Raw genomic sequence first — 21,863 nt, forward strand, 5'->3', positions numbered from 1 at the left:
CTAGGTCAGGATATTAAACCTCCTCCATGTATATCTCACTAGGTCAGGATATTAAACCTCCCATGTATATCTCACTAGGTCAGGATATTAAACCTCCTCCATGTATATCTCACTAGGTCAGGATATTAAACCTCCATGTATATCTCACTAGGTCAGGATATTAAACCTCCTCCATGTATATCTCACTAGGTCAGGATATTAAACCTCCTCCATGTATATCTCACTAGGTCAGGATATTAAACCTCCTCCATGTATATCTCACTAGGTCAGGATATTAAACCTCCTCCATGTATATCTCACTAGGTCAGGATATTAAACCTCCTCCATGTATATCTCACTAGGTCAGGATATTAAACCTCCTCCATGTATATCTCACTAGGTCAGGATATTAAACCTCCTCCATGTATATCTCACTAGGTCAGGATATTAAACCTCCTCCATGTATATCTCACTAGGTCAGGATATTAAACCTCCTCCATGTATATCTCACTAGGTCAGGATATTAAACCTCCTCCATGTATATCTCACTAGGTCAGGATATTAAACCTCCTCCATGTATATCTCACTAGGTCAGGATATTAAACCTCCTCCATGTATATCTCACTAGGTCAGGATATTAAACCTCCTCCATGTATATCTCACTAGGTCAGGATATTAAACCTCCTCCATGTATATCTCACTAGGTCAGGATATTAAACCTCCTCCATGTATATCTCACTAGGTCAGGATATTAAACCTCCTCCATGTATATCTCACTAGGTCAGGATATTAAACCTCCCATGTATATCTCACTAGGTCAGGATATTAAACCTCCTCCATGTATATCTCACTAGGTCAGGATATTAAACCTCTCCATGTATATCTCACTAGGTCAGGATATTAAACCTCCTCCATGTATATCTCACTAGGTCAGGATATTAAACCTCCTCCATGTATATCTCACTAGGTCAGGATATTAAACCTCCATGTATATCTCACTAGGTCAGGATATTAAACCTCCATGTATATCTCACTAGGTCAGGATATTAAACCTCCCATGTATATCTCACTAGGTCAGGATATTAAACCTCCTCCATGTATATCTCACTAGGTCAGGATATTAAACCTCCTCCATGTATATCTCACTAGGTCAGGATATTAAACCTCCTCCATGTATATCTCACTAGGTCAGGATATTAAACCTCCTCCATGTATATCTCACTAGGTCAGGATATTAAACCTCCATGTATATCTCACTAGGTCAGGATATTAAACCTCCTCCATGTATATCTCACTAGGTCAGGATATTAAACCTCCTCCATGTATATCTCACTAGGTCAGGATATTAAACCTCCTCCATGTATATCTCACTAGGTCAGGATATTAAACCTCCTCCATGTATATCTCACTAGGTCAGGATATTAAACCTCCATGTATATCTCACTAGGTCAGGATATTAAACCTCCTCCATGTATATCTCACTAGGTCAGGATATTAAACCTCCCATGTATATCTCACTAGGTCAGGATATTAAACCTCCTCCATGTATATCTCACTAGGTCAGGATATTAAACCTCCTCCATGTATATCTCACTAGGTCAGGATATTAAACCTCCTCCATGTATATCTCACTAGGTCAGGATATTAAACCTCCTCCATGTATATCTCACTAGGTCAGGATATTAAACCTCCATGTATATCTCACTAGGTCAGGATATTAAACCTCCCATGTATATCTCACTAGGTCAGGATATTAAACCTCTCCATGTATATCTCACTAGGTCAGGATATTAAACCTCCTCCATGTATATCTCACTAGGTCAGGATATTAAACCTCCTCCATGTATATCTCACTAGGTCAGGATATTAAACCTCCTCCGTGTATATCTCACTAGGTCAGGATATTAAACCTCCATGTATATCTCACTAGGTCAGGATATTAAACCTCCTCCATGTAAATCTCACTAGGTCAGGATATTAAACCTCCATGTATATCTCACTAGGTCAGGATATTAAACCTCCTCCATGTAAATCTCACTAGGTCAGGATATTAAACCTCCTCCATGTATATCTCACTAGGTCAGGATATTAAACCTCCTCCATGTATATCTCACTAGGTCAGGATATTAAACCTCCATGTATATCTCACTAGGTCAGGATATTAAACCTCCATGTATATCTCACTAGGTCAGGATATTAAACCTCCTCCATGTATATCTCACTAGGTCAGGATATTAAACCTCCTCCATGTATATCTCACTAGGTCAGGATATTAAACCTCCATGTATATCTCACTAGGTCAGGATATTAAACCTCCTCCATGTATATCTCACTAGGTCAGGATATTAAACCTCCTCCATGTATATCTCACTAGGTCAGGATATTAAACCTCCATGTATATCTCACTAGGTCAGGATATTAAACCTCCTCCATGTATATCTCACTAGGTCAGGATATTAAACCTCCCATGTATATCTCACTAGGTCAGGATATTAAACCTCCCATGTATATCTCACTAGGTCAGGATATTAAACCTCCTCCATGTATATCTCACTAGGTCAGGATATTAAACCTCCATGTATATCTCACTAGGTCAGGATATTAAACCTCCTCCATGTATATCTCACTAGGTCAGGATATTAAACCTCCTCCATGTATATCTCACTAGGTCAGGATATTAAACCTCCTCCATGTATATCTCACTAGGTCAGGATATTAAACCTCCATGTATATCTCACTAGGTCAGGATATTAAACCTCCTCCATGTATATCTCACTAGGTCAGGATATTAAACCTCCTCCATGTATATCTCACTAGGTCAGGATATTAAACCTCCTCCATGTATATCTCACTAGGTCAGGATATTAAACCTCCTCCATGTATATCTCACTAGGTCAGGATATTAAACCTCCTCCATGTATATCTCACTAGGTCAGGATATTAAACCTCCTCCATGTATATCTCACTAGGTCAGGATATTAAACCTCCTCCATGTATATCTCACTAGGTCAGGATATTAAACCTCCTCCATGTATATCTCACTAGGTCAGGATATTAAACCTCCTCCATGTATATCTCACTAGGTCAGGATATTAAACCTCCATGTATATCTCACTAGGTCAGGATATTAAACCTCCATGTATATCTCACTAGGTCAGGATATTAAACCTCCTCCATGTATATCTCACTAGGTCAGGATATTAAACCTCCTCCATGTATATCTCACTAGGTCAGGATATTAAACCTCCTCCATGTATATCTCACTAGGTCAGGATATTAAACCTCCTCCATGTATATCTCACTAGGTCAGGATATTAAACCTCCATGTATATCTCACTAGGTCAGGATATTAAACCTCCTCCATGTATATCTCACTAGGTCAGGATATTAAACCTCCTCCATGTATATCTCACTAGGTCAGGATATTAAACCTCCTCCATGTATATCTCACTAGGTCAGGATATTAAACCTCCATGTATATCTCACTAGGTCAGGATATTAAACCTCCTCCATGTATATCTCACTAGGTCAGGATATTAAACCTCCTCCATGTATATCTCACTAGGTCAGGATATTAAACCTCCTCCATGTATATCTCACTAGGTCAGGATATTAAACCTCCATGTATATCTCACTAGGTCAGGGTATTAAACCTCCTCCATGTATATCTCACTAGGTCAGGATATTAAACCTCCTCCATGTATATCTCACTAGGTCAGGATATTAAACCTCCTCCATGTATATCTCACTAGGTCAGGATATTAAACCTCCTCCATGTATATCTCACTAGGTCAGGGTATTAAACCTCCATGTATATCTCACTAGGTCAGGATATTAAACCTCCTTCATGTATATCTCACTAGGTCAGGTATTAAACCTCCTCCATGTATATCTCACTAGGTCAGGATATTAAACCTCCATGTATATCTCACTAGGTCAGGATATTAAACCTCCTCCATGTATATCTCACTAGGTCAGGATATTAAACCTCCTCCATGTATATCTCACTAGGTCAGGATATTAAACCTCCATGTATATCTCACTAGGTCAGGATATTAAACCTCCTCCATGTATATCTCACTAGGTCAGGATATTAAACCTCCTCCATGTATATCTCACTAGGTCAGGATATTAAACCTCCTCCATGTATATCTCACTAGGTCAGGATATTAAACCTCCTCCATGTATATCTCACTAGGTCAGGATATTAAACCTCCTCCATGTATATCTCACTAGGTCAGGATATTAAACCTCCTCCATGTATATCTCACTAGGTCAGGATATTAAACCTCCATGTATATCTCACTAGGTCAGGATATTAAACCTCCTCCATGTATATCTCACTAGGTCAGGGTATTAAACCTCCTCCATGTATATCTCACTAGGTCAGGATATTAAACCTCCATGTATATCTCACTAGGTCAGGATATTAAACCTCCTCCATGTATATCTCACTAGGTCAGGATATTAAACCTCCTCCATGTATATCTCACTAGGTCAGGTATTAAACCTCCATGTATATCTCACTAGGTCAGGATATTAAACCTCCTCCATGTATATCTCACTAGGTCAGGATATTAAACCTCCCATGTATATCTCACTAGGTCAGGATATTAAACCTCCTCCATGTATATCTCACTAGGTCAGGATATTAAACCTCCTCCATGTATATCTCACTAGGTCAGGATATTAAACCTCCTCCATGTATATCTCACTAGGTCAGGATATTAAACCTCCTCCATGTATATCTCACTAGGTCAGGATATTAAACCTCCTCCATGTATATCTCACTAGGTCAGGATATTAAACCTCCATGTATATCTCACTAGGTCAGGATATTAAACCTCCTCCATGTATATCTCACTAGGTCAGGATATTAAACCTCCATGTATATCTCACTAGGTCAGGATATTAAACCTCCTCCATGTATATCTCACTAGGTCAGGATATTAAACCTCCTCCATGTATATCTCACTAGGTCAGGATATTAAACCTCCTCCATGTATATCTCACTAGGTCAGGATATTAAACCTCCTCCATGTATATCTCACTAGGTCAGGATATTAAACCTCCATGTATATCTCACTAGGTCAGGATATTAAACCTCCATGTATATCTCACTAGGTCAGGATATTAAACCTCCTCCATGTATATCTCACTAGGTCAGGATATTAAACCTCCTCCATGTATATCTCACTAGGTCAGGATATTAAACCTCCATGTATATCTCACTAGGTCAGGATATTAAACCTCCTCCATGTATATCTCACTAGGTCAGGATATTAAACCTCCATGTATATCTCACTAGGTCAGGATATTAAACCTCCTCCATGTATATCTCACTAGGTCAGGATATTAAACCTCCATGTATATCTCACTAGGTCAGGATATTAAACCTCCTCCATGTATATCTCACTAGGTCAGGATATTAAACCTCCTCCATGTATATCTCACTAGGTCAGGATATTAAACCTCCTCCATGTATATCTCACTAGGTCAGGATATTAAACCTCCTCCATGTATATCTCACTAGGTCAGGATATTAAACCTCCATGTATATCTCACTAGGTCAGGATATTAAACCTCCTCCATGTATATCTCACTAGGTCAGGATATTAAACCTCCCATGTATATCTCACTAGGTCAGGATATTAAACCTCCTCCATGTATATCTCACTAGGTCAGGTATATTAAACCTCCCATGTATATCTCACTAGGTCAGGATATTAAACCTCCTCCATGTATATCTCACTAGGTCAGGATATTAAACCTCCTCCATGTATATCTCACTAGGTCAGGATATTAAACCTCCATGTATATCTCACTAGGTCAGGATATTAAACCTCCTCCATGTATATCTCACTAGGTCAGGATATTAAACCTCTCCATGTATATCTCACTAGGTCAGGATATTAAACCTCCTCCATGTATATCTCACTAGGTCAGGATATTAAACCTCCTCCATGTATATCTCACTAGGTCAGGATATTAAACCTCCTCCATGTATATCTCACTAGGTCAGGGTATTAAACCTCCATGTGTATATCTCACTAGGTCAGGATATTAAACCTCCTCCATGTATATCTCACTAGGTCAGGTATTAAACCTCCTCCATGTATATCTCACTAGGTCAGGATATTAAACCTCCTCCATGTATATCTCACTAGGTCAGGATATTAAACCTCCATGTATATCTCACTAGGTCAGGATATTAAACCTCCTCCATGTATATCTCACTAGGTCAGGATATTAAACCTCCTCCATGTATATCTCACTAGGTCAGGATATTAAACCTCCATGTATATCTCACTAGGTCAGGATATTAAACCTCCTCCATGTATATCTCACTAGGTCAGGATATTAAACCTCCTCCATGTATATCTCACTAGGTCAGGATATTAAACCTCCTCCATGTATATCTCACTAGGTCAGGATATTAAACCTCCTCCATGTATATCTCACTAGGTCAGGATATTAAACCTCCTCCATGTATATCTCACTAGGTCAGGATATTAAACCTCCATGTATATCTCACTAGGTCAGGATATTAAACCTCCTCCATGTATATCTCACTAGGTCAGGATATTAAACCTCCTCCATGTATATCTCACTAGGTCAGGATATTAAACCTCCATGTATATCTCACTAGGTCAGGATATTAAACCTCCTCCATGTATATCTCACTAGGTCAGGATATTAAACCTCCTCCATGTATATCTCACTAGGTCAGGATATTAAACCTCCTCCATGTATATCTCACTAGGTCAGGATATTAAACCTCCTCCATGTATATCTCACTAGGTCAGGATATTAAACCTCCTCCATGTATATCTCACTAGGTCAGGATATTAAACCTCCTCCATGTATATCTCACTAGGTCAGGATATTAAACCTCCTCCATGTATATCTCACTAGGTCAGGATATTAAACCTCCCATGTATATCTCACTAGGTCAGGATATTAAACCTCCTCCATGTATATCTCACTAGGTCAGGATATTAAACCCTCCATGTATATCTCACTAGGTCAGGATATTAAACCTCCATGTATATCTCACTAGGTCAGGATATTAAACCTCCCATGTATATCTCACTAGGTCAGGATATTAAACCTCCTCCATGTATATCTCACTAGGTCAGGATATTAAACCTCCTCCATGTATATCTCACTAGGTCAGGATATTAAACCTCCTCCATGTATATCTCACTAGGTCAGGATATTAAACCTCCTCCATGTATATCTCACTAGGTCAGGATATTAAACCTCCTCCATGTATATCTCACTAGGTCAGGATATTAAACCTCCTCCATGTATATCTCACTAGGTCAGGATATTAAACCTCCTCCATGTATATCTCACTAGGTCAGGATATTAAACCTCCTCCATGTATATCTCACTAGGTCAGGATATTAAACCTCCTCCATGTATATCTCACTAGGTCAGGATATTAAACCTCCTCCATGTATATCTCCATGTACTAGGTCAGGATATTAAACCTCCTCCATGTATATCTCACTAGGTCAGGATATTAAACCTCCTCCATGTATATCTCACTAGGTCAGGATATTAAACCTCCATGTATATCTCACTAGGTCAGGATATTAAACCTCCTCCATGTATATCTCACTAGGTCAGGATATTAAACCTCCTCCATGTATATCTCACTAGGTCAGGATATTAAACCTCCTCCATGTATATCTCACTAGGTCAGGATATTAAACCTCCTCCATGTATATCTCACTAGGTCAGGATATTAAACCTCCTCCATGTATATCTCACTAGGTCAGGATATTAAACCTCCATGTATATCTCACTAGGTCAGGATATTAAACCTCCTCCATGTATATCTCACTAGGTCAGGATATTAAACCTCCTCCATGTATATCTCACTAGGTCAGGATATTAAACCTCCTCCATGTATATCTCACTAGGTCAGGATATTAAACCTCCATGTATATCTCACTAGGTCAGGATATTAAACCTCCATGTATATCTCACTAGGTCAGGATATTAAACCTCCTCCATGTATATCTCACTAGGTCAGGATATTAAACCTCCTCCATGTATATCTCACTAGGTCAGGATATTAAACCTCCATGTATATCTCACTAGGTCAGGATATTAAACCTCCATGTATATCTCACTAGGTCAGGATATTAAACCTCCTCCATGTATATCTCACTAGGTCAGGATATTAAACCTCCTCCATGTATATCTCACTAGGTCAGGATATTAAACCTCCTCCATGTATATCTCACTAGGTCAGGATATTAAACCTCCTCCATGTATATCTCACTAGGTCAGGATATTAAACCTCCTCCATGTATATCTCACTAGGTCAGGATATTAAACCTCCTCCATGTATATCTCACTAGGTCAGGATATTAAACCTCCTCCATGTATATCTCACTAGGTCAGGATATTAAACCTCCTCCATGTATATCTCACTAGGTCAGGATATTAAACCTCCTCCATGTATATCTCACTAGGTCAGGATATTAAACCTCCTCCATGTATATCTCACTAGGTCAGGATATTAAACCTCCTCCATGTATATCTCACTAGGTCAGGGTATTAAACCTCCTCCATGTATATCTCACTAGGTCAGGATATTAAACCTCCTCCATGTATATCTCACTAGGTCAGGATATTAAACCTCCATGTATATCTCACTAGGTCAGGATATTAAACCTCCTCCATGTATATCTCACTAGGTCAGGATATTAAACCTCTCCATGTATATCTCACTAGGTCAGGATATTAAACCTCCTCCATGTATATCTCACTAGGTCAGGATATTAAACCTCCATGTATATCTCACTAGGTCAGGATATTAAACCTCCTCCATGTATATCTCACTAGGTCAGGATATTAAACCTCCCATGTATATCTCACTAGGTCAGGATATTAAACCTCCTCCATGTATATCTCACTAGGTCAGGATATTAAACCTCCTCCATGTATATCTCACTAGGTCAGGATATTAAACCTCCTCCATGTATATCTCACTAGGTCAGGATATTAAACCTCCTCCATGTATATCTCACTAGGTCAGGATATTAAACCTCCTCCATGTATATCTCACTAGGTCAGGATATTAAACCTCCTCCATGTATATCTCACTAGGTCAGGATATTAAACCTCCTCCATGTATATCTCACTAGGTCAGGATATTAAACCTCCTCCATGTATATCTCACTAGGTCAGGATATTAAACCTCCTCCATGTATATCTCACTAGGTCAGGATATTAAACCTCCTCCATGTATATCTCACTAGGTCAGGATATTAAACCTCCTCCATGTATATCTCACTAGGTCAGGATATTAAACCTCCATGTATATCTCACTAGGTCAGGATATTAAACCTCCTCCATGTATATCTCACTAGGTCAGGATATTAAACCTCCTCCATGTATATCTCACTAGGTCAGGATATTAAACCTCCTCCATGTATATCTCACTAGGTCAGGATATTAAACCTCCTCCATGTATATCTCACTAGGTCAGGATATTAAACCTCCATGTATATCTCACTAGGTCAGGATATTAAACCTCCTCCATGTATATCTCACTAGGTCAGGATATTAAACCTCCATGTATATCTCACTAGGTCAGGATATTAAACCTCCTCCATGTATATCTCACTAGGTCAGGATATTAAACCTCCTCCATGTATATCTCACTAGGTCAGGATATTAAACCTCCTCCATGTATATCTCACTAGGTCAGGATATTAAACCTCCTCCATGTATATCTCACTAGGTCAGGATATTAAACCTCCTCCATGTATATCTCACTAGGTCAGGATATTAAACCTCCTCCATGTATATCTCACTAGGTCAGGATATTAAACCTCCATGTATATCTCACTAGGTCAGGATATTAAACCTCCTCCATGTATATCTCACTAGGTCAGGGTATTAAACCTCCTCCATGTATATCTCACTAGGTCAGGATATTAAACCTCCATGTATATCTCACTAGGTCAGGATATTAAACCTCCTCCATGTATATCTCACTAGGTCAGGATATTAAACCTCCTCCATGTATATCTCACTAGGTCAGGATATTAAACCTCCTCCATGTATATCTCACTAGGTCAGGATATTAAACCTCCTCCATGTATATCTCACTAGGTCAGGATATTAAACCTCCTCCATGTATATCTCACTAGGTCAGGATATTAAACCTCCTCCATGTATATCTCACTAGGTCAGGATATTAAACCTCCTCCATGTATATCTCACTAGGTCAGGATATTAAACCTCCTCCATGTATATCTCACTAGGTCAGGATATTAAACCTCCTCCATGTATATCTCACTAGGTCAGGGTATTAAACCTCCATGTATATCTCACTAGGTCAGGATATTAAACCTCCATGTATATCTCACTAGGTCAGGATATTAAACCTCCTCCATGTATATCTCACTAGGTCAGGATATTAAACCTCCTCCATGTATATCTCACTAGGTCAGGATATTAAACCTCCTCCATGTATATCTCACTAGGTCAGGATATTAAACCTCCATGTATATCTCACTAGGTCAGGATATTAAACCTCCTCCATGTATATCTCACTAGGTCAGGATATTAAACCTCCATGTATATCTCACTAGGTCAGGATATTAAAACTCCTCCATGTATATCTCACTAGGTCAGGATATTAAACCTCCATGTATATCTCACTAGGTCAGGATATTAAACCTCCTCCATGTATATCTCACTAGGTCAGGATATTAAACCTCCATGTATATCTCACTAGGTCAGGTATTAAACCTCCTCCATGTATATCTCACTAGGTCAGGATATTAAACCTCCTCCATGTATATCTCACTAGGTCAGGATATTAAACCTCCATGTATATCTCACTAGGTCAGGATATTAAACCTCCTCCATGTATATCTCACTAGGTCAGGATATTAAACCTCCTCCATGTATATCTCACTAGGTCAGGATATTAAACCTCCCATGTATATCTCACTAGGTCAGGATATTAAACCTCCTCCATGTATATCTCACTAGGTCAGGATATTAAACCTCCTCCATGTATATCTCACTAGGTCAGGATATTAAACCTCCTCCATGTATATCTCACTAGGTCAGGATATTAAACCTCCTCCATGTATATCTCACTAGGTCAGGGTATTAAACCTCCTCCATGTATATCTCACTAGGTCAGGATATTAAACCTCCATGTATATCTCACTAGGTCAGGATATTAAACCTCCTCCATGTATATCTCACTAGGTCAGGATATTAAACCTCCTCCATGTATATCTCACTAGGTCAGGATATTAAACCTCCTCCATGTATATCTCACTAGGTCAGGATATTAAACCTCCTCCATGTATATCTCACTAGGTCAGGATATTAAACCTCCTCCATGTATATCTCACTAGGTCAGGATATTAAACCTCCTCCATGTATATCTCACTAGGTCAGGATATTAAACCTCCTCCATGTATATCTCACTAGGTCAGGATATTAAACCTCCTCCATGTATATCTCACTAGGTCAGGATATTAAACCTCCTCCATGTATATCTCACTAGGTCAGGATATTAAACCTCCTCCATGTATATCTCACTAGGTCAGGATATTAAACCCCCTCCATGTATATCTCACTAGGTCAGGATATTAAACCTCCTCCATGTATATCTCACTAGGTCAGGATATTAAACCTCCTCCATGTATATCTCACTAGGTCAGGATATTAAACCTCCTCCATGTATATCTCACTAGGTCAGGGTATTAAACCTCCATGTATATCTCACTAGGTCAGGATATTAAACCTCCTCCATGTATATCTCACTAGGTCAGGATATTAAACCTCCTCCATGTATATCTCACTAGGTCAGGATATTAAACCTCCTCCATGTATATCTCACTAGGTCAGGATATTAAACCTCCTCCATGTATATCTCACTAGGTCAGGATATTAAACCTCCATGTATATCTCACTAGGTCAGGATATTAAACCTCCTCCATGTATATCTCACTAGGTCAGGATATTAAACCTCCTCCATGTATATCTCACTAGGTCAGGATATTAAACCTTAAACCAGGATATTAAACCTCCATGTATATCTCACTAGGTCAGGATATTAAACCTCCTCCATGTATATCTCACTAGGTCAGGATATTAAACCTCTCCATGTATATCTCATATCAGGATATTAAACTGTATATCTCACTAGGTCAGGATATTAAACCTCCATGTATATCTCACTAGGTCAGGATATTAAACCTCCTCCATGTATCTCTCACTAGGTCAGGATATTAAACCTCCTCCATGTATATCTCACTAGGTCAGGATATTAAACCTCCTCCATGTATATCTCACTAGGTCAGGATATTAAACCTCCTCCATGTATATCTCACTAGGTCAGGATATTAAACCTCCTCCATGTATATCTCACTAGGTCAGGATATTAAACCTCCTCCATGTATATCTCACTAGGTCAGGATATTAAACCTCCTCCATGTATATCTCACTAGGTCAGGATATTAAACCTCTGTGTATATCTCACTAGGTCAGGATATTAAACCTCCTCCATGTATATCTCACTAGGTCAGGGTATTAAACCTCCATGTATATCTCACTAGGTCAGGATATTAAACCTCCTCCATGTATATCTCACTAGGTCAGGATATTAAACCTCCTCCATGTATATCTCACTAGGTCAGGATATTAAACCTCCTCCATGTATATCTCACTAGGTCAGGGTATTAAACCTCCATGTATATCTCACTAGGTCAGGATATTAAACCTCCTCCATGTATATCTCACTAGGTCAGGATATTAAACCTCCTCCATGTATATCTCACTAGGTCAGAGTTTTAAACCCCCATGTATATCTCACTAGGTCAGGATATTAAACCTCCATGTATATCTCACTAGGTCAGGATATTAAACCTCCTCCATGTATATCTCACTAGGTCAGTATATTAAACCTCCTCCATGTATATCTCACTAGGTCAGGAAATTAAACCTCCTCCATGTATATCTCACGAGGTCAGGATATTAAACCTCCTCCATGTATATCTCACTAGGTCAGGATATTAAACCTCCTCCATGTATATCTCACTAGGTCAGGATATTAAACCTCCTCCATGTATATCTCACTAGGTCAGGATATTAAACCTCCTCCATGTATATCTCACTAGGTCAGGATATTAAACCTCCTCCATGTATATCTCACTAGGTCAGGGTATTAAACCTCCTCCATGTATATCTCACTAGGTCAGGATATTAAACCTCCTCCATGTATATCTCACTAGGTCAGGATATTAAACCTCCATGTATATCTCACTAGGTCAGGATATTAAACCTCCTCCATGTATATCTCACTAGGTCAGGATATTAAACCTCCATCCATGTATATCTCACTAGGTCAGGATATTAAACCTCCTCCATGTATATCTCACTAGGTCAGGATATTAAACCTCCTCCATGTATATCTCACTAGGTCAGGATATTAAACCTCCATGTATATCTCACTAGGTCAGGGTATTAAACCTCCTGTATATCATGTATATCTCATGTATATCTAGGTCAGGATATTAAACCTCCTCCATGTATATCTCACTAGGTCAGGATATTAAACCTCCTCCATGTATATCTATAAACCTCTCATATCTAGGTCAGGGTATTAAACCTCCATGTATATCTCAAGGTCAGGATATTAAACCTCCATGTATATCTCACTAGGTCAGGATATTAAACCTCCTCCATGTATATCTCACTAGGTCAGGATATTAAACCTCCATGTATATCTCACTAGGTCAGGATATTAAACCTCCTCCATGTATATCTCACTAGGTCAGGGTATTAAACCTCCATGTATATCTCACTAGGTCAGGATATTAAACCTCCCATGTATATCTCACTAGGTCAGGATATTAAACCTCCTCCATGTATATCTCACTAGGTCAGGATATTAAACCTCCTCCATGTATATCTCACTAGGTCAGGATATTAAACCTCCATGTATATCTCACTAGGTCAGGATATTAAACCTCCCATGTATATCTCACTAGGTCAGGATATTAAACCTCCATGTATATCTCACTAGGTCAGGATATTAAACCTCCTCCATGTATATCTCACTAGGTCAGGATATTAAACCTCCTCCATGTATATCTCACTAGGTCAGGATATTAAACCTCCTCCATGTATATCTCACTAGGTCAGGGTATTAAACCTCCTCCATGTATATCTCACTAGGTCAGGATATTAAACCTCCTCCATGTATATCTCACTAGGTCAGGATATTAAACCTCCATGTATATCTCACTAGGTCAGGGTATTAAACCTCCTCCATGTATATCTCACTAGGTCAGGATATTAAACCTCCTCCATGTATATCTCACTAGGTCAGGATATTAAACCTCCTCCATGTATATCTCACTAGGTCAGGATATTAAACCTCCTCCATGTATATCTCACTAGGTCAGGATATTAAACCTCCATGTATATCTCACTAGGTCAGGATATTAAACCTCCTCCATGTATATCTCACTAGGTCAGGGTATTAAACCTCTCCATGTATATCTCACTAGGTCAGGATATTAAACCTCCATGTATATCTCACTAGGTCAGGATATTAAACCTCCTCCATGTATATCTCACTAGGTCAGGATATTAAACCTCCATGTATATCTCACTAGGTCAGGATATTAAACCTCCATGTATATCTCACTAGGTCAGGATATTAAACCTCCTCCATGTATATCTCACTAGGTCAGGATATTAAACCTCCATGTATATCTCACTAGGTCAGGATATTAAACCTCCTCCATGTATATCTCACTAGGTCAGGGTATTAAACCTCCTCCATGTATATCTCACTAGGTCAGGATATTAAACCTCCTCCATGTATATCTCACTAGGTCAGGATATTAAACCTCCTCCATGTATATCTCACTAGGTCAGGGTATTAAACCTCCATGTATATCTCACTAGGTCAGGATATTAAACCTCCTCCATGTATATCTCACTAGGTCAGGATATTAAACCTCCTCCATGTATATCTCACTAGGTCAGGATATTAAACCTCCTCCATGTATATCTCACTAGGTCAGGATATTAAACCTCCTCCATGTATATCTCACTAGGTCAGGATATTAAACCTCCATGTATATCTCACTAGGTCAGGATATTAAACCTCCTCCATGTATATCTCACTAGGTCAGGATATTAAACCTCCTCCATGTATATCTCACTAGGTCAGGATATTAAACCTCCTCCATGTATATCTCACTAGGTCAGGATATTAAACCTCCATGTATATCTCACTAGGTCAGGGTATTAAACCTCCATGTATATCTCACTAGGTCAGGATATTAAACCTCCTCCATGTATATCTCACTAGGTCAGGATATTAAACCTCCATGTATATCTCACTAGGTCAGGATATTAAACCTCCTCCATGTATATCTCACTAGGTCAGGATATTAAACCTCCTCCATGTATATCTCACTAGGTCAGGATATTAAACCTCCTCCATGTATATCTCACTAGGTCAGGATATTAAACCTCCTCCATGTATATCTCACTAGGTCAGGATATTAAACCTCCTCCATGTATATCTCACTAGGTCAGGATATTAAACCTCCATGTATATCTCACTAGGTCAGGTATTAAACCTCCTCCATGTATATCTCACTAGGTCAGGATATTAAACCTCCTCCATGTATATCTCACTAGGTCAGGATATTAAACCTCCTCCATGTATATCTCACTAGGTCAGGATATTAAACCTCCTCCATGTATATCTCACTAGGTCAGGATATTAAACCTCCTCCATGTATATCTCACTAGGTCAGGATATTAAACCTCCATGTATATCACTAGGTCAGGATATTAAACCTCCTCCATGTATATCTCACTAGGTCAGGATATTAAACCTCCTCCATGTATATCTCACTAGGTCAGGATATTAAACCTCCTCCATGTATATCTCACTAGGTCAGGATATTAAACCTCCTCCATGTATATCTCACTAGGTCAGGATATTAAACCTCCTCCATGTATATCTCACTAGGTCAGGATATTAAACCTCCTCCATGTATATCTCACTAGGTCAGGATATTAAACCTCCTCCATGTATATCTCACTAGGTCAGGATATTAAACCTCCTCCATGTATATCTCACTAGGTCAGGATATTAAACCTCCTCCATGTATATCTCACTAGGTCAGGATATTAAACCTCCTCCATGTATATCTCACTAGGTCAGGATATTAAACCTCCTCCATGTATATCTCACTAGGTCAGGATATTAAACCTCCATGTATATCTCACTAGGTCAGGATATTAAACCTCCTCCATGTATATCTCACTAGGTCAGGATATTAAACCTCCTCCATGTATATCTCACTAGGTCAGGATATTAAACCTCCTCCATGTATATCTCACTAGGTCAGGATATTAAACCTCCATGTATATCTCACTAGGTCAGGATATTAAACCTCCATGTATATCTCACTAGGTCAGGATATTAAACCTCCTCCATGTATATCTCACTAGGTCAGGGTATTAAACCTCCTCCATGTATATCTCACTAGGTCAGGATATTAAACCTCCTCCATGTATATCTCACTAGGTCAGGATATTAAACCTCCTCCATGTATATCTCACTAGGTCAGGATATTAAACCTCCATGTATATCTCACTAGGTCAGGATATTAAACCTCCTCCATGTATATCTCACTAGGTCAGGATATTAAACCTCCTCCATGTATATCTCACTAGGTCAGGGTATTAAACCTCCTCCATGTATATCTCACTAGGTCAGGATATTAAACCTCCTCCATGTATATCTCACTAGGTCAGGATATTAAAGCCTCCATGTATATCTCACTAGGTCAGGATATTAAACCTCCTCCATGTATATCTCACTAGGTCAGGATATTAAACCTCCTCCATGTATATCTCACTAGGTCAGGATATTAAACCTCCTCCATGTATATCTCACTAGGTCAGGATATTAAACCTCCTCCATGTATATCTCACTAGGTCAGGGTATTAAACCTCCATGTATATCTCACTAGGTCAGGGTATTAAACCTCCTCCATGTATATCTCACTAGGTCAGGATATTAAACCTCCTCCATGTATATCTCACTAGGTCAGGATATTAAACCTCCTCCATGTATATCTCACTAGGTCAGGTATTAAACCTCCTCCATGTATATCTCACTAGGTCAGGATATTAAACCTCCTCCATGTATATCTCACTAGGTCAGGATATTAAACCTCCTCCATGTATATCTCACTAGGTCAGGATATTAAACCTCCTCCATGTATATCTCACTAGGTCAGGATATTAAACCTCCTCCATGTATATCTCACTAGGTCAGGATATTAAACCTCCTCCATGTATATCTCACTAGGTCAGGATATTAAACCTCCTCCATGTATATCTCACTAGGTCAGGATATTAAACCTCCTCCATGTATATCTCACTAGGTCAGGATATTAAACCTCCATGTATATCTCACTAGGTCAGGATATTAAACCTCCTCCATGTATATCTCACTAGGTCAGGATATTAAACCTCCTCCATGTATATCTCACTAGGTCAGGATATTAAACCTCCTCCATGTATATCTCACTAGGTCAGGATATTAAACCTCCTCCATGTATATCTCACTAGGTCAGGATATTAAACCTCCTCCATGTATATCTCACTAGGTCAGGATATTAAACCTCCTCCATGTATATCTCACTAGGTCAGGATATTAAACCTCCTCCATGTATATCTCACTAGGTCAGGATATTAAACCTCCATGTATATCTCACTAGGTCAGGATATTAAACCTCCTCCATGTATATCTCACTAGGTCAGGATATTAAACCTCCTCCATGTATATCTCACTAGGTCAGGATATTAAACCTCCATGTATATCTCACTAGGTCAGGATATTAAACCTCCATGTATATCTCACTAGGTCAGGGTATTAAACCTCCTCCATGTATATCTCACTAGGTCAGGGTATTAAACCTCCTCCATGTATATCTCACTAGGTCAGGATATTAAACCTCCTCCATGTATATCTCACTAGGTCAGGGTATTAAACCTCCATGTATATCTCACTAGGTCAGGATATTAAACCTCCTCCATGTATATCTCACTAGGTCAGGATATTAAAACCTCCTCCATGTATATCTCACTAGGTCAGGATATTAAACCTCCTCCATGTATATCTCACTAGGTCAGGATATTAAACCTCCTCCATGTATATCTCACTAGGTCAGGATATTAAACCTCCTCCATGTATATCTCACTAGGTCAGGATATTAAACCTCCTCCATGTATATCTCACTAGGTCAGGATATTAAACCTCCTCCATGTATATCTCACTAGGTCAGGATATTAAACCTCCTCCATGTATATCTCACTAGGTCAGGATATTAAACCTCCTCCATGTATATCTCACTAGGTCAGGATATTAAACCTCCTCCATGTATATCTCACTAGGTCAGGATATTAAACCTCCATGTATATCTCACTAGGTCAGGGTATTAAACCTCCATGTATATCTCACTAGGTCAGGATATTAAACCTCCTCCATGTATATCTCACTAGGTCAGGATATTAAACCTCCTCCATGTATATCTCACTAGGTCAGGGTATTAAACCTCCTCCATGTATATCTCACTAGGTCAGGATATTAAACCTCCTCCATGTATATCTCACTAGGTCAGGATATTAAACCTCCATGTATATCTCACTAGGTCAGGGTATTAAACCTCCATGTATATCTCATAGGTCAGGGTATTAAACCTCCATGTATATCTCACTAGGTCAGGATATTAAACCTCCTCCATGTATATCTCACTAGGTCAGGATATTAAAACCTCCTCCATGTATATCTCACTAGGTCAGGATATTAAACCTCCATGTATATCTCACTAGGTCAGGATATTAAACCTCCATGTATATCTCACTAGGTCAGGATATTAAACCTCCTCCATGTATATCTCACTAGGTCAGGGATATTAAACCTCCTCCATGTATATCTCACTAGGTCAGGATATTAAACCTCCTCCATGTATATCTCACTAGGTCAGGGTATTAAACCTCCATGTATATCTCACTAGGTCAGGATATTAAACCTCCTCCATGTATATCTCACTAGGTCAGGATATTAAACCTCCTCCATGTATATCTCACTAGGTCAGGATATTAAACCTCCATGTATATCTCACTAGGTCAGGATATTAAACCTCCTCCATGTATATCTCACTAGGTCAGGATATTAAACCTCCTCCATGTATATCTCACTAGGTCAGGGTATTAAACCTCCTCCATGTATATCTCACTAGGTCAGGATATTAAACCTCCTCCATGTATATCTCACTAGGTCAGGTATTAAACCTCCTCCATGTATATCTCACTAGGTCAGGATATTAAACCTCCATGTATATCTCACTAGGTCAGGTATTAAACCTCCATGTATATCTCACTAGGTCAGGATATTAAACCTCCTCCATGTATATCTCACTAGGTCAGGATATTAAACCTCCATGTATATTCACTAGGTCAGGATATTAAAACTCTCCATGTATATCTCACTAGGTCAGGATATTAAACCCCTCCATCTATATCTCACTAGGTCAGGATATTAAACCTCCTCCATGTATATCTCACTAGATCAGGATATTAAACCTCCCTCCATGTATCTCACTACGTCAGGATATTAAACCTCCTCCACTGGGTCAGGATATTAAACTCACTCACTGGTCAGGATATTAAACCTCCTCATGTATATCTCACTAGGTCAGGATATTAAAACTCTCCATGTATATCTCACTAGGTCAGGATATTAAACCTCCATGTATATCTCACTAGGTCGGGATATTGAACCTCCTCCATGTATATCTCACTAGGTCAGGGATATTAAACCTCCATGTATATCTCACTAGATCAGGATATTAAACCTCCTCCATGTATATCTCACTAGGTCAGGATATTAAACCTCCTCCATGTATATCTCACTAGGTCAGGATAAAACCTCCCATGTATATCTCACTAGGTCAGGATATTAAACATCCATGTATATCTCACTAGGTCAGGATATTAAACCTCACTCCATGTATATATCTCACTAGGTCAGGATATTAAATCTCCTCCATGTATATCTCACTAGGTCAGGATATTAAACCTCCTCCATCTATATCTCACTAGGTCAGGATATTAAACCTCCTCCATGTATCTCACTAGATCAGGATATTAAACCTCCTCCATGTATATCTCACTGAATCAGGATATTAAACCTCCTCCATGTATATCTCACTAGGTCAGGATATTAAACCTCCTCCATGTATATCTCACTAGGTCAGGATATTAAACCTCCATGTATATCTCACTAGGTCAGGATATTAAACCTCCTCCATGTATATCTCACTAGGTTGGGATATTAAACCTCCATGTATATCTCACTAGGTCAGGGTATTAAACCTCCTCCATGTATATCTCACTAGGTCAGGGTGTTAAACCTCCTCCATGTATATCTCACTAGGTCAGGATATTAAACCTCCATGTATATCTCACTAGGTCAGAGATATTAAACCTCCTCCCATGTATATCTCACTAGGTGGGATATTAAACCTCCTCCATGTATCTCACTAGGTCAGGATATTAAACCTCCTCCATGTATATCTCACTAGGTCAGGATATTAAACCTCCTCCATGTATATCTCACTAGGTCAGGATATTAAACCTCCTCCATGTATATCTCACTAGGTCAGGATATTAAGCCTCCTCCATGTCAGGATCTGAAACCTCCATCTCACTAGGTCAGGATATTAAACCTCCTCCATGTATATCTCACTAGGTCAGGATATTAAACCTCCTCCATGTATATCTCACTAGGTCAGGATATTAAACCTCCTCCTGTATATCTCACTAGGTCAGGATATTAAACCTCCATGTATATCTCACTAGGTCAGGATATTAAACCTCCATGTATAACTCAATAGGTCAGGATATTAAACCTCCATGTATATCTCACTAGGTCAGGATATTAAGTCTCCTCCATGTATAACTCACTAGGTCAGGATATTAAACCTCCATGTATATCTCACTAGGTCAGGATATTTAACCTCCATGTATATCTCACTAGGTCAGGGTATTAAACCTCCATGTATATCTCACTAGGTCAGGATATTAAACCTCCTCCATGTATAACTCACTAGGTCAGGATATTAAACCTCCTCCATGTATATCTCACTAGGTCAGGATATTAAACCTCCATGTATATCTCACTAGGTCAGGATATTAAACCTCCTCCATGTATATCTCACTAGGTCAGGGTATTAAACCTCCTCCATGTATATCTCACTAGGTCAGGATATTAAACCTCCTCCATGTATATCTCACTAGGTCAGGATATTAAACCTCCTCCATGTATATCTCACTAGGTCAGGGTATTAAACCTCCTCCATGTATATCTCACTAGGTCAGGATATTAAACCTCCTCCATGTATATCTCACTAGGTCAGGATATTAAACCTCCTCCATGTATATCTCACTAGGTCAGGATATTAAACCTCCATGTATATCTCACTAGGTCAGGATATTAAACCTCCATGTATATCTCACTAGGTCAGGATATTAAACCTCCTCCATGTATATCTCACTAGGTCAGGATATTAAACCTCCTCCATGTATATCTCACTAGGTCAGGATATTAAACCTCCTCCATGTATATCTCACTAGGTCAGGATATTAAACCTCCTCCATGTATATCTCACTAGGTCAGGATATTAAACCTCCTCCATGTATATCTCACTAGGTCAGGATATTAAACCTCCTCCATGTATATCTCACTAGGTCAGGATATTAAACCTCCTCCATGTATATCTCACTAGGTC

Source organism: Oncorhynchus keta, chromosome 15 (genome assembly GCF_023373465.1).
Source record: "Oncorhynchus keta strain PuntledgeMale-10-30-2019 chromosome 15, Oket_V2, whole genome shotgun sequence".
Classification (NCBI taxonomy): Eukaryota; Metazoa; Chordata; class Actinopteri; order Salmoniformes; family Salmonidae; genus Oncorhynchus; species Oncorhynchus keta.